Source organism: Capricornis sumatraensis, chromosome 9 (assembly GCF_032405125.1).
Source record: "Capricornis sumatraensis isolate serow.1 chromosome 9, serow.2, whole genome shotgun sequence".
NCBI lineage: Eukaryota > Metazoa > Chordata > Mammalia > Artiodactyla > Bovidae > Capricornis > Capricornis sumatraensis.
The window spans coordinates 75,145,914-75,160,462 of NC_091077.1; positions in this window are offsets into that span (position 1 = coordinate 75,145,914).

Sequence of the window (14,549 nt, forward strand, 5' to 3'; positions counted from 1 at the left end):
CACAAGCAGAAAAAGCATCTTAGCTATTCAGCATGCAATCTTCCATTTCCGCCAATACGTGTAAGTAAGAATATACTGCATGCTCTTTTTCAATGCTTTTTGTCTAGTAAATAGTATATCAAAGTTCTTAGAATGTAGTAGTTGTAACACCACATATAGTGAAAAGCATTGTTCAATTTCATAGAATAATCTCATAATTCTCATTTAGTTATTTATATCACAGATAAACAGATGACTTGGTACTATAGTATATGAGAAAACAAGCTGCTTATAGATACTAAAAATGTCTTGCTTCTCATAGAGATTCATCCCACTTAACCACAAAAGAAAGCCTATTAATTAGACTTTTGAATCCCATTAGGAAAAACAAATACCAATACTTAACTGCTCAAATATGACATGATGGAAAATTGCTAACATAATTAGATTTTTAATAGTGTTAATGACTCTTGTATCTTATTAATAAGAATTAAAGCTAATGTAATATTATATGAAGAAAAATTGCCACTATATGCTCTTCTACAGGGAAATGTAGCACAATTATGTCTATTTCCACATGAAGGGGTTTTAATTTTTATTCCCTTGCAGTTGTAATATAACTCACATGTTCCTTGGCTCAATATATTATCCCTGACATTATGTGACAGAAGGTCCTACAAGTACACCACTTAGGTCTGCAATCTCATTAGATATCCCAAGTCAAGCATGATGTTGACTCTGGATGTAAAACTATCCATATTAAAGGTTGAAAGGACTTTTCCCTGCCCCTTTTCTCTACCTTTTTGCAGATTATCACTCCTTCAATGCCTTGTTTCAGCCCCTTTCAATATTCCCATTTATTAGTCAAATTGTATTCACTGTTTATGCCATGCATTTTGTTATATTTGACATAGCGTCTCCCTCTTTAGTTATTCCCTGGACATAAAAAGCAGGTTTTATTGTCTACTGAGTGTGTCTCATCAGTGAGTTAATAAGCCAATATTCATTTAGCATCTTAATGTCCATCATGTTGAAGATAACTGAGTGTCTCAAGAGATGTTATTAAGGAAGGGCATGATCCTTGTACACAGAGAAGGTGTTTATTTGTTCAAATTATGTCACTGTTTTAGCACGTCTTCTTTCTTAGAGACTTGAAAGTGTAGTATTCATATTTCTATAAATCCCTTCTGCTAGCTAAATTCAGCATCCTAGCTGCCACAAAGACAAATGGATGCTGGTTTCCAAACCAGGCACTAAGCAGAACATCTGAGGAAACAGCCAATATTTGAGATAGATGGCTTGCCAACCAACTTACAAACTCACCAAATATATGCAGATTATAAAAGATTCAGTGGAATGACTGATGATGTGACCAAGAGAATATTTGCTCACTGTCTCTTTCAGTATTGGCATATCACTTTAATGTGCGTTTAATCAGAAGGTGGACCTCTGCTACTCAAAGTATGATGGTTCTTAGACCAGCAATTACCTAGGACCTTTCTGGAAGTACAGATCTTGAGTGCCATCCTAGAGATTATGAATTAGGATCTATAGTTTAACACAATCCCCAGTCTATACTTACGCATAATAATGTTTGAGAAGCACTGAATGGGGTTTGCTTGAACAAGACAGACAATTTTCTTCCTTTAAAGAAAAGTGAAAGTGATGGCGATTTCGCTCAGGTTGTATCAAGAATACAGTGTGTATGGGTTTCCCAGGTGGCTCAGTGGTAAAGAATCTGCCTGTCAGTGCAGAAGACCCCCTGGAGGAGGAAATGGCAACCCACACTAGTATTCTTGCTTGGAGAATCCCATGGACATAGGAGCCTGGTGGGCTACAGTTCATGGGATCGCAGAGTTGGATATGACCTAGCGACTAAAACCACAGTGTTTATCTGAGAGCAATAATTTAGGCAGTTCTTTAGAAAAAAAATGATCAACACAATAAAAAGGAGAATACATAAAGTGGTTCTCAACCCTGGCTGTACATTCAGAATTAGCTAGGGACCTTCTAAAATACCATTTGCTGGGCCCGCCTCCAAAAGATTCTGGTTTAGTTTTAGGGTGAGTTTCCTATGCATCCAAATTTTTCAAAAAGTTCTCAGATGATTTTGATGTACAACCAGGGTTGGAAACCACTGATAAAATATGAGAAATGGTTGATGGAACTTGGCTTAATTAATTTGAAGAGAAAACTTGTGTGGATAACCATAGACTGATTTTGTGTAGCTCCAGGAAACAGGGTTGGACTAAGGAGAGACTGACTGAATAATTGAAAACCAATATAATAAGAAGGTGGGTAAGTTGGCTTCAATATAGTAAATTGGCTTCAATATAGTAATTTGGCTTCAATATAAGAAGTTTGGTAATTTGAATAGTTTGGGCTTCCTTGGTGGCTCTGACAATAAAGAATGTGCCTGCACTGTGGGAGACCTGGGTTTGATCCCTGGGTGAAGAAGATCCCCTGGAGAAGGGAATGGTTACCTACTCGTTTTCTTGCCTGGAGAATTACATGGACAGAGGAGCCTGGTGTGCTATAGACCATGGGGTCACAAAGAGTTGGACATGACTCAGCGACTAACACTTGGTAGTTTGAGCTATATGAAAGAGAAACGATCATTTTTGAGTGCACATGATAAGCTCAGGTAAAGACGTACAGCTGAAATGCTCTCAGGAACACCCTAGAACACTCATGCATTTGGCACTGGGCATTGAGTCAGTGGGGTACATGATTGTCAGACTGCATTATAATAGAGAAATAATAAATGTTTAATGAGCACTTCTGTGCTGGACACTTCAGATGAATTACTCAATTTCATTCTGATCACAGCTATGAGGACAGATTCTTGGAAACCAAGGCTGAGAGAGTTGCAATAATTACTCGAGATTACAAGTTATTGAGTAGATGGACAGGCTTCCAGCTGAGGTTTGTCAGTCCCCAAAGCCAGTGGTCTGCATCTAATTCAGATTCTACCATGATGCTCAGTGATACTCAGTTTGCTGACTCTCAGATGTGCCATGCAACAATCACCATGCTGTTTACACCCATGGCAGATTCATGTTGATATATGGTAAAACCAATGCAATGTTATAAAGTAAAATAAAAATAAAAATACTTCTGTTAAAAAAAAAAAAAAAAGGAAAGAAAATCAAGTTTAACGGCCAGGGTGGCTTATCTAAGCAAACTTCCATAAACTTTACAGAATATTTTTTATAATCACTGTGTCAAAACTTTGAAAATAGAATGTCTTTAAAAGAATAATCCTGAAAAAAATGAATAAGCCTGGATTAAAGGACCTAGAATCTTAATTTAAATAAATAAGAGAACAAGTAATAAAACTAGGTAATTTGCAATACCAACACATTTTGTTACAATTCTCTTTTTTTCTCCTCTGCTGTGATTGAAAGCATATTTGTTTTTACTCTCTTTTTTCAAATTGTAATCTATGTTAGTATTGCAGAACTAATTATGAGTCACCCAAGTGTAACCAAGGAGCCCTGAGAGCTCCTGAAATAGGACAAAGGAAATTCATTAAGAAATAATGTTGAGCTTATGGTTTCAAAAGGTCATTAGAAATGCTAAACCAGAGTACACTGTTGTCTGAACTGATACCAAATCTAATCATTTATCAGCCCCAGGGTTCTGAACACATGATTATCATCTGGCTCCTTAACCTCTAAGCAGAAAGTCAGTTGATTTCTACAACTTGAGTCTAGGGTTAGTGTGTCATCTTTTATCTAGGACACACGAGCCTTTTACTCTGTCTCCAGATACCGTACTCAGTATGCACTATATATAGGAGCTTGGCAGCCTAGAGACCTTCAGTTTTCAGCTCATGTGTCCATACCTTAGGGCTTTCCTGCTGGCTCAGATGGCAAAGCAGAGAAGGCAATGGCACCCCACTCCAGTACTCTTGCCTGGAAAATCCCATGGACGGAGGAGCTTGGTAGGCTGCAGTCCATGGGGTCACGAAGAGTCAGACACTTACTGAGCGACTTCACTTTCACTTTTTACTTTCATACATTGGAGAAGGAAATGGCAACCCACTCCAGTGTTCTTGCCTGGAGAATCCCAGGAACGGCGGAGCCTGCTGTGCTGCCGTCTATGGGGTTGCACAGTGTCAGACACGACTGAAGCAACTTAGCAGCAGCAGCAGATGGTAAAGAATCCACCTGCAATGCAGGAGACACCGGTTTGATCCGTGGGTTAGGAAGATCCCCTGGAGAAGGGCATGGCAACCCTCTCTAGTATTGTACCTGGAGAATCCCATGGACAGAGGAGACTGGTGGGCCACAGTGTGTGGGGTCACAGAGGCGGACATGGCATGAACACACGCGAACATGCCTTAGATTTGAACCTACGTTGTTATCTCCGTTCTGTTTTCTTTGTAAAAGGAGACTGAGCAGCCTTTTATGTGAAAACATCTTAATAACAGTGTAAAGATCTGTAATCAAAAGATCAATATTTCAGTGTTGTATTCCAATAATTCCAGGTACTTTTAATCAGAGTAGAGCCTAGCGTTGATAACCATTATTGTAGGGAATGTGCTGAGTGTGTGTGAGGTATCTGAGGACATTTGTTTCATCATCATCTTCATAAAAAATGATTTTTTTCCGCAATAGTCTAGTGCCAGCTATACTAGGATGCAGTAGAGGCAAGGGAAACAGTCCACTTTTTCTGTGAAGAGCCAGATAGTAACTGTTGTAGACTTTGTGGGCCACGCAGCCTCTGTCTCAGGTACTCCTGTGTAACAGAGCAGCCAAAGGCACTATGTAGACTCATGGATGTGGCTGTCTCCAAGTAAGTTTATTTATGGATAATGAATTTAGATTTTTAAAATAATTTTTATGTGATGCAAAATCTTCTTTTGTTTTTTTTTTTTTTCTCGCAACTGTTTAAAATGGGAAAACCTTCCTCAGCTCACAGGCCATTCAAACCTAGCTGGCTGGCTGAATTTATCCGGAGGTCCACAGTTTATCTACACCTACTCCATTCTCCTAATTGCTCTTTGATTTCTAGAAGAGAAGTAGAATTCTGAATCTAACTCTTGGCTTGTTTATTTATTTGTTTATTTCAAGCTGGTACTCATATTTCCTACTAAGGACTTGGTAAAATTCTCAACTCCCATGATAGTGACCTAGTGTAGATTCCCAGCCAAAGCCATAAGGACATATAATATGGCAAATGACTTTGGGTATGAGGACCTGAGTTTGAGCCATTGCTTGCCCATGTGACTCTTAAAGACTATGTTAAGTTTCTGACTCTTAGACTTCTCATCAGCAAAATAGGCATCATGATAATAATAATGTGAGAAGCAATGAAGATTCTCTAAGTAGATTTTTGAAGTGCTGTATAACATATGTTACTTTAAAAATTTATTTTTTTAATTGAAGGATAATTGCTTTACAGTATTGTGTTGATTTCTGCCAAAAATCAACATGAATCAGCCTTAGGTATACATATGTCTGATATTAGCTTGCATTTGTAATTAATAATAATAATGTTCCCACTGTGGGTTAGGCATCATTTTAAGGGCTTTACATGTATTGATCCATTTATTTGTCACAACAACCTTGTAAAATTGGTACTTTTATTATCATCACTTTACTTATTTGCATACCCAGACACAAAAAGGTTTAATGATATGTCCATGATCTTATAGCTAGTAAGTGGCCGAGGTAGGTGTGAACCCTACATTCTTGTTATTACATCCATAGTTTTTACTGCTATCTAGTCTGTTTCATACCATGGTCTAGTTGTATGCCACACACAAGAGTAGGGTTAGAATCCGAGAATCTAATCTCCTAATCCCAGCTGTTTTCTACTACCATATGATGTATTTTGCTGATGATTCCATTTCCTTGGAAGCCCTCAGTAATTCAAATAAATGATCAAACTAAATGCACGGTCATTCCTGGTTATCCAGTGGGGTTTGGTTCCAGGTGCTCCAAGGATACCAAAATCAGCTGATGTTCAAATCCTTTGTGTAAAATGGTATAGTAAAGTCAGTCCTTGGTATTTACAGGTTCCACATCTGCAGTTATGGAGGGCTGCCTATATACATCATTAAAATATTACAGGGTCCCTGATACAAGCAGATTCATGATATTTATCTTTTTATCATATTTTAAAATCCTTTCTAAGCTTTAAAGCAGGTATCAGCTCTTTTTATAAGCTCCAATTTATCAAAGGAATTAAATCCTATCTTTTACTTATATGATCTGTTAATTGATGGGAAAGATCGACTATTTCAACTGTTAGCTTTGGCTTCATGAAACTGATGCTTGTGAAGAACCCTAATCAAAGGTTGATCCCATATTGCCATTCTGCATTTGGTCACTGGCTCTATATCAGAAAACTTTAATTTTACTGATAGGAAATATATTTTTAAAAAATCTGAATACCAACTTGAGCATCCAACCTTTTTGAGATGAAGTTCTAACTATTACAGGTGTCCTGTCTAATAGTAGTGCTAATGCCACACTGGATGAGGGAGTAACAAGGGAGGTCTCTGAAGTGTGAGAAAGAAAAGTATTTTGCCAAGACAATGGATAGTGAGAGAGAAAGGAGGCCTTGAGATAGAGAATTGCAGACATTTATAGGTTATTCCTCAAGGGAGTAGTGGAGGTTATTGCCAAGGAAAGGCAGCAGACTTTGGACAAGATACAAATATTGATCCTTTTACTGAAACAGTGGCTGAATCTGTAGCCTCACTCGTTACAACAGTCACTCTGAGCACTGAGAATTTCGATGATGTCCCTGGTGTTGTAACTTCAGATTCTGAGACTGCAAGTGGAAGTATCACCAGGAAATATAAAAGTGAGATGGACTAAAGGGAACTAAATTGGGAGGGTGAAGTTAAAACTGGAATGCATAATACTTCTTTGACATTATCCCCAATTTTTTTTTTTTTTGTAATAAATGTGATTTTTGGTATCTAGATTTTTTTAAAGTTAATTGATTTGATTTATTCATCTCTGTGTCTCTTTATTCACAACATATTGGGTTGGCTAAAAATTTCATTTGGGTTTTTCTGTAACAGCGTATGGAAAAGCCCACATGAACTTTCTGGCTAACCCAAAAACTGAAATAAACGTTATGGCTATATTACCTGTTAATTTGGTCGAGCTGTGTGGCTGAGTTGGATAGGTGTTTAGGCTGGAATAAACACTTTGAAGCCCTAGCTAGCTTGTTTACTGACACAAATAATAGTGCAAATGTGTTAATATCTTAATAGAGGAGGCCATATACCCATTTTGTTGTTGTTATGTTAGCCAGTTGGAAAAGACATGGGTGAGTTTCTGATCAATACACATCTGTTCTTTCTTTCACATAGTACTTGTTAGAAGGTTATTATGTCTATAGCTCTGAGATGTATTCTGTGGAAGATTCAGGGCTGAACAAAACAATGAATGGAGCAATAGATAAAATCCAGTAGTCTGATATAAATGAAATATGATAAAGGCAAATACATGATTGTTATCATAAATACAGCAAATATTATGTAGAAGGGATTCCCGGTTCTGCAGGATGAGTTTGCGGCTCACAGTGGGCTTCTAGGAGGAAATTAATTTCTACTCTGCTGTTCTTTTTAGTGAAGATAACTTGATTTTTCACATTCTACATATGTTGGAGGTGGTGGGAGATGTTGACTTTCTTTAATTCCCCATTTCCACTCTGCTAAACTGGCAACCCACTCCAGTATTCTTGCCTGGAGAATCCCATGGACAGAGGAACATGGCAGGCTACAGTCTATGGGGTCGCAAGAATCAGACCCGACTGAGCAACAAGCACACACAGCACAAACTAGCATTTATCCAGCCCTTTGAGAAAGCTGTTCTTACATAAAGCGCATGCCACCTGTCTGGACTCTTACTTCCCTCTGCTCCCCAGACCTTATATATTTTGTGAATTGGCTCCTGCCTTAGTCTCCCCTTCTGTTCTAACTCCTGTCAACCACCTCAGGTACTTCAAACTTTTATATGGCCACCTACCTCAGTTTCTCATCATTTCTTCTCTAGTGACCTTCATTTCCATTCTCTGTCACTCAATTTGTGACCAAAAGCCTGGATAATGTAATTGCTGAGAAATTTCTCATCTCTGAGGTCTTAAAGTTAGCGGCACATTTTTTTATTTTTCCCCACCATTGCCTTTGTCTCACAGTTTCCTCAGAACTTTGAAGGTAACACTTCTACTACTTAAATTCATCACAACCTCTAGTTCTTAGGCTTCACCTAGCTTTAATTTCTTCCCTAGCCCACCCGGACGTCATGGTGTATCACTTCAGCACCCCTATTTTCTGGGCACACAAACCTCTGTCTCCTCTAAGTGTGGTCTAACTTCTTTAAACAACTCAATCACATTCTTTTCTTCTAGGGGCATGTTTAGTAGATACATGTAAGTTACACTGTCTCTAGTGTCTCTGATACCATTGCCTGTACTCCAGAATGATCTCTTCCATGTATTTTTTCTGCTTCCACCTCTCTTCACTGATGTCCCAGTTTTTCTCTTGGGATTCTATTTTTCCTGATATCGAGGCCAACTTTATCTTCTATTCCTACGTACTCCCTTGATTGATCTTGCCAGCCGAAACAACTTCCATAGCCTGTGAACTTAGGACACATGCATATATATTTGACTTCAGCATCTCTCTGCGTGTAAGACCATTCTAGTCAGTTGCCAAGATACTCTGTAGATAGATCAGCCATACTGTTCTCCAAAGAGGAGCCATCCTTTCCCTTATTTTACCCACAATGTGTCTTTTTCCTATATTCTCTACTAGCAGATGTCACTACAATCCAAATTTTATTACTCAAGCTAGAAATATGAGAGTCACTGCAAATTTCACCTTTTCTTCCCCTCTCCACACATCTAATTCTTTTTTTTTTTTTTAAAAAAAAGCTCTGTGGATTCTTCCTCTTTATTGCCTCCTTAATTTGTCCATTTTTCTTTAATTCCCACTCACTCAGTTCAAACTATCATCTCCTGCTTAAAATACTGCCATAGTTTAAGTTATCTCCTAGGTTTAATCATTACTTCTGTGTTCTGCACTGGTTACTACAAAGCTATTAAATAATTAGATCTTATAAAAGTAATACATAATTCTATCCTTTTTTCTAAACCCTGAAATTTTACCATGTAGCCAATGGGAAAAAGTCAAAATATGCATTTTCACATAAAAGATCCACTCTTTCACACTTTCATTTCTGATTTGTGCTATCTATTATAGTGCCCTCCACTATCCAATACTAGATTCTAGTATATTCCTAGAGGTGTCATGCTATCTCTAGTGTTGTATCAAATGGAATCAGATTCTGAGATAAAATCCAATATGACTGACTTTTGACGAATTGTTTACTTTTCATTTTTTATATGAAGATGATAACAGTAAATGTCTCATGGTTGATTGGAAGGATCAAAAGAGGTGTCCTTCTTAAAGCATATAGCATAAAGGCCTCATTTGTAGATGCTTAATTAAGACAAAAATAATAAAGAAATATCCTCATGTATTAATCCAGGTGCTTTTTCATTCTGGAGTACCCTAGCCAATTGCTGGGAAACTCAACTCAAATTAGTTTTCTCTCCAGGAAGTCTTCCATTACCACTCCCTGATGCCTTAGATTCTCTTCCTTTTTATTCTCAAATTCATAATCAATCTCTATCGCTTTCACACACACATCTCTCATGATTCTTGTAGCACTGTATTATGAATATCTGCTTTGTGTTCACACACACACTCAACTAGACTTGCCTAAAAGTGAAGACCTGTATCCTAATTGTTCATCACACTACCAAGCATTTTCTAGGAGATTAAATACATGAATGTGAGCACAAAAAATAGAGAAGTTCTTTTACATTATCAAAATCAGTCTGTACATATGAGCTACACTTCAGTGTAATACAGTAAACATAATTCATGATCTTACCTTCATGTTGTCATGTATGTGATCCTAAAGTCTTCAGTTCAGTTCAGTTGCTCAGTCATGTCCAACTCTTTGTGACCCCATGAATCACAGCATGCCAGGCCTCCCTGTCCATCACCATCTCCCGGAGTTCACTCAAACTCATGTCCATCGAGTCCGTGATGCCATCCAGCCATCTCATCCTCTGTTGTCCCCTTCTCCTCCTGCCCCCAATCCCTCCCAGCATCAGAGTCTTTTCCAATGAGTCAACTCTTCGCATGAGATGGCCAAAGTACTGGAGTTTCAGCTTTAGCATCATTCCTTCCAAAGAAATCCCAGGGCTGATCTCCTTCAGAATGGACTGGTTGGATCTCCTTGCAGTCCAAGGGACTCTCAAGAGTCTTCTCCAACACCACAGTTCAAAGGCATCAATTCTTCGGCGCTCAGCCTTCTTCACAGTCCATCTCACATCCATACGTGAGCAATGGAAAGACCATAGCCTTGACTAGACAGATGGACCTTAGTTGGCAAAGTAATGTCTCTGCTTTTGAATATGCTATTTAAGTTGGTCATAACTTTTCTTCCAAGGAGTAAGCGTCTTTTAATTTCCTGGCTACAGTCACCATCTGCAGTGGTTTTGGAGCCTCCCAAAATAAAGTCGGCCACTGTTTCCGCTGTTTCCCCATCTATTTCCCATGAAATGATGGGACCAGATGCCATGATCTTCATTTTCTGAATGTTGAGCTAAAGTCTTATACATTCCTTATTAAAAAAAGATGAATCTCTATTAAATATGCTCTCTGTCCATCTGGGATATTTTAGGTTTAATGAAACCTGAGAAATTGTACTCAGTTGATAGTAATAAAACTGCCTGGATTATTAAAAATGAAGGAACAATGGGTTCTGTTCTAATATGGAATTACATTAATGAAATATTTGTGTTACATAGTGGTTGACCAGTAGTTTTCTTGGCTATTTCTTTCTTGGTCAAAAGATAATACTTTCTGAATCCTTCTCATTTATGCCTACTGATGCTGAGACTTTATGGGAGGCAAAGGAAGGAGGCATAGGAACCAGGGTCATTCAAAATGAAATGAGGTGGGGGAAAGACATATTTTTAATACCCTCATAAAGGCAAGTGCTCTTGCCTTTATATTGGTTCTTCCATTATGTAACTTTTTACAAATTGTCTGAGAAAGAGCAGATGCCAACTAAAAAGGCAGGCTTAGATTTGATGTGCTCTTGTCATTCTATTTTCTTTTGTTTAATTGAGAAGGAAGAAGAGAGAACAGCACAGGTTCTCTATTATTTCATACGGTTTTTCTGGCAGCTGGAGAATAGTGGTGGTTGACAAAATGTTCAGTTAATTGAAGCCATGTAGTGGATATTGATGATCTTTCTCCATTTAATGGAGAAATAAATCTGTTGTGAGAGAAAAAAAATACAAATGGCTCTTTGGCTGATATATGTCCATACTGTCCTCTTCAAGCAAATCAAAAAATAATAATTACTTTTCCAGATGCAATATGTTAATGCTTAATTGCACTCTACAGAGCATCTTAAGTTTAAGAAAAATAACAGCATAGTTTATGCCTTGATTTTTAAGTCTTAGATACAATGAAAACATACTGAGACGAAACCATCTAATTCACATAGGAACCTGTTGGTGACAGCAGAGTTACACAAATTCTAGCTTGGAAATGTACATTCAAATGAGACTATTCGAGCTTTAAACATATCTGTAAAATAATGGACAATATAAGAGATATTTATTAAATGGGGCTATTATAAATACATTTCAAGCTCTCTGGTTACTCCTGTTTGTAACTTCTTTGGATCTATTGAGGTTTCAAACATATAATGGTTTGGATAAATAAAAATTGCCCTGTTCCCATAAAATGTACTGTTCTCACAAAAAAGGAGAAGCATTTAGTAGCTCATAGGTAATGCCATTTATCAAAGAAAAAGACTTTCTAATGGCAGTAAAATAAGTGGGACTTAAAGACCTTAGTATTAACTGTATTAAACCCATTATAGTGATATTTTTAAAACTCAAATTCTCAAAATTGTCTTAGTTTCTTAAGTTTAGTCTATTTGGAAATAGTGCCTTAAATTTAACTACTTTGAAAGTACTTATTGGCCGTCCCTTTCCTGTTCAATAAGACCAGTTAGGAAAATTTCTGCCATTATACAACATCAAAACCAGGCAGAATGCCCTCAGTTACAGAACTCAATATAGTTTGTGAATATAAATGAATATGAAAGAAAGAGTTGATGGCTCAGTTGTGTCCGACTTTTTGTGACCTCATGGACTGTAGCCCACCAGGCTCCTCTGTTTGTTGGATTCTCCACGCAAGAATACTGAATGGGTTGCTGTTCCCTTTTCCAGGGATATTCCTGACACAGGGATCAAACCCGGGTCTCCCGCCCTGCAGGTGGATTTTTTACAATCTGAGCCACCAGGCAAGCCTATAATGAATGAATTAATATAGCCCATAAATGAATATAATTGTATATAAAAGGTAGAGTATCAAAAAACTCTCTTCATTCTGGTCTCCAGTCCATTATGCCAATTTTGCCCTGTTAAAATTCCTCTTTACCTGGATCTCCTCTCCATTGTTGGCCACCAATACTTCTCTCTACATTTAGAGAATCTTTCCTCCAAATCAGTTCTTTTCTTCTTTCTTTTCTCAACGTTATCTTAAAGTTCATATCTTCATGCCCACCCCTCTTTCCTCCATTGCTTGAGCCTATGTCCTAAATTTTTTTGTGCACTGAGAAGTATTGATAGTATGAATCCTATAGGAAATTATAGTAAGAATCACAGAAAGATTTCAACTTAAGGTATAACTCTGACTTAACTGCCATCACTTCCTGTATCTCTCTGTTGAGAAGGATTCTGAGACCATGACTTGATCTCACAGGGAAAGGATTCTCTAATCAAACACCAAACCATGTTATGCATGACTAACATAGGGCTTTCCTGGTGGTAACTGGTAAAGACCCACCTGCCAGTGCAGGAGATGCAGGTTTGATCCCTGGAGAAGGAAATAGCAACACACTCTAGTGTTCTTGCCTGGAAAATCCCACAGACAGAAGAGCCTGGTGGGCTATAGTCCCTGGAGTCGCAAAGAGTTGGACACAACTGAGCAACTGAGCAGGTGCCCATGCACACACATGTATAATGTAGGTGGGGAATATATCCTTATTGTAAGGTTAATCTAAGGCAATGGTCCTTAAATATTAATTGGTATCAAAAGCACCTAAAGGGCTTGTGAAAATGCAGATTCCTGGGGCCTGGTACCTAGTAGTTTCTGTCAATGTATCTTGGGTGTGGTCAAGAACTTGGTGGTTTTTAGCAAGTGTCCAAGTGTTGCTGATGCTGCTAATTGGAGCGTTAGTGACATGGCTCCAGAATTATGAGTTGGGGCCAAATCCTTCTGGGTCTTGTAGGTTATATTAAGGAACCTAGAATTTTTCTTAAGAGCATGAGGGAGCCACTGAAAGGTTTAGCATGAGGAGTAATATAGCTGAAACTTCATTTTAAGCAAGCAATGATCTGGCTTAAGTATGAAAAAAGAAAAAGATTTGAAAGATGACATATCTGGAGAAAAACAGACACTTTATGAGGAATAATCCAGGAAAGGTGACAGAGTCTCCTTGAGGCTCAAATAATATTTGGTTTGATCAGCAGCATTTCCCCCATGCTTTTAACACAATGCTTGACCTGAAGTGAGCATTTCAAAAGAACTCTAACTGACTGAATTAGAGAAGCAGAAGTGGTGTTGGAGAAGATTGGACAGATTTGGATCCAATAATATTTGTAGAGTAAAATTAAGTCAGTGTGGTGATTGACTGGTTAGAGGTGTGAGGGAGAGGGAAGAACTGAGGGAAGTGAAGACTTAGGTATTAGATGAGTAGAGGATATCATTGGACACCAGCCTAGGAGTGTAGATGAGCGAATCCATTTCAGGGCAGTGGAATAGGTGGGGGCTGGGTGCCAAGAACATTTGTGATGCAGAAGGTATGGGAAAAAAAAAAAACAAAACCCAGAAGAGGAGGGTATCACAGAAGCAAATAGATGAGTTTTTAGTGAAGGAGAGAGTAGCCAACATTTTTCAGTTGTACTTACTAACAGGTCAGGTAAGATTATTAAATAGTGAAAAGTGTCTAGTGAATTTTGGAATCAAGGTATTGATGACTTTGGCAGAGACTAACTTTGTGTAGTTGTGAGGTCGTTTTGTAGAGTTGCAGGAATTGAAGTCAGATGGCTGTGAGCATAGAGAAGTCTCTCCAGAGATTTGGCTAAGGACAGGAGAAGAAAGATAAAGCCATAGTTGGAGGGTCGTATAATTAACAGAACTTTTTCTTTTTAAACTCAAAATGAATTTAACTTAATGGTGGTTTTTTTTCCAACTTTATTGAGATGTAATTGACATATAAAATTGTATAATTTTACAGTAAGCAACATGATGGTTTGATACATGTATACATTGAAAAATGACTGTCACAGTAAGGTTAGGTAAAAGATTCATTACTGCACATAATTACAGTTTGTGTGTATTTAGTGAGAATATTCAAGTTCTACCTTCTTAGCACCTTTCAAGTATCAATATATAATGCAGTCCTGTTAACTATACTGTATATTAGATTCCCAGAACTTATTCA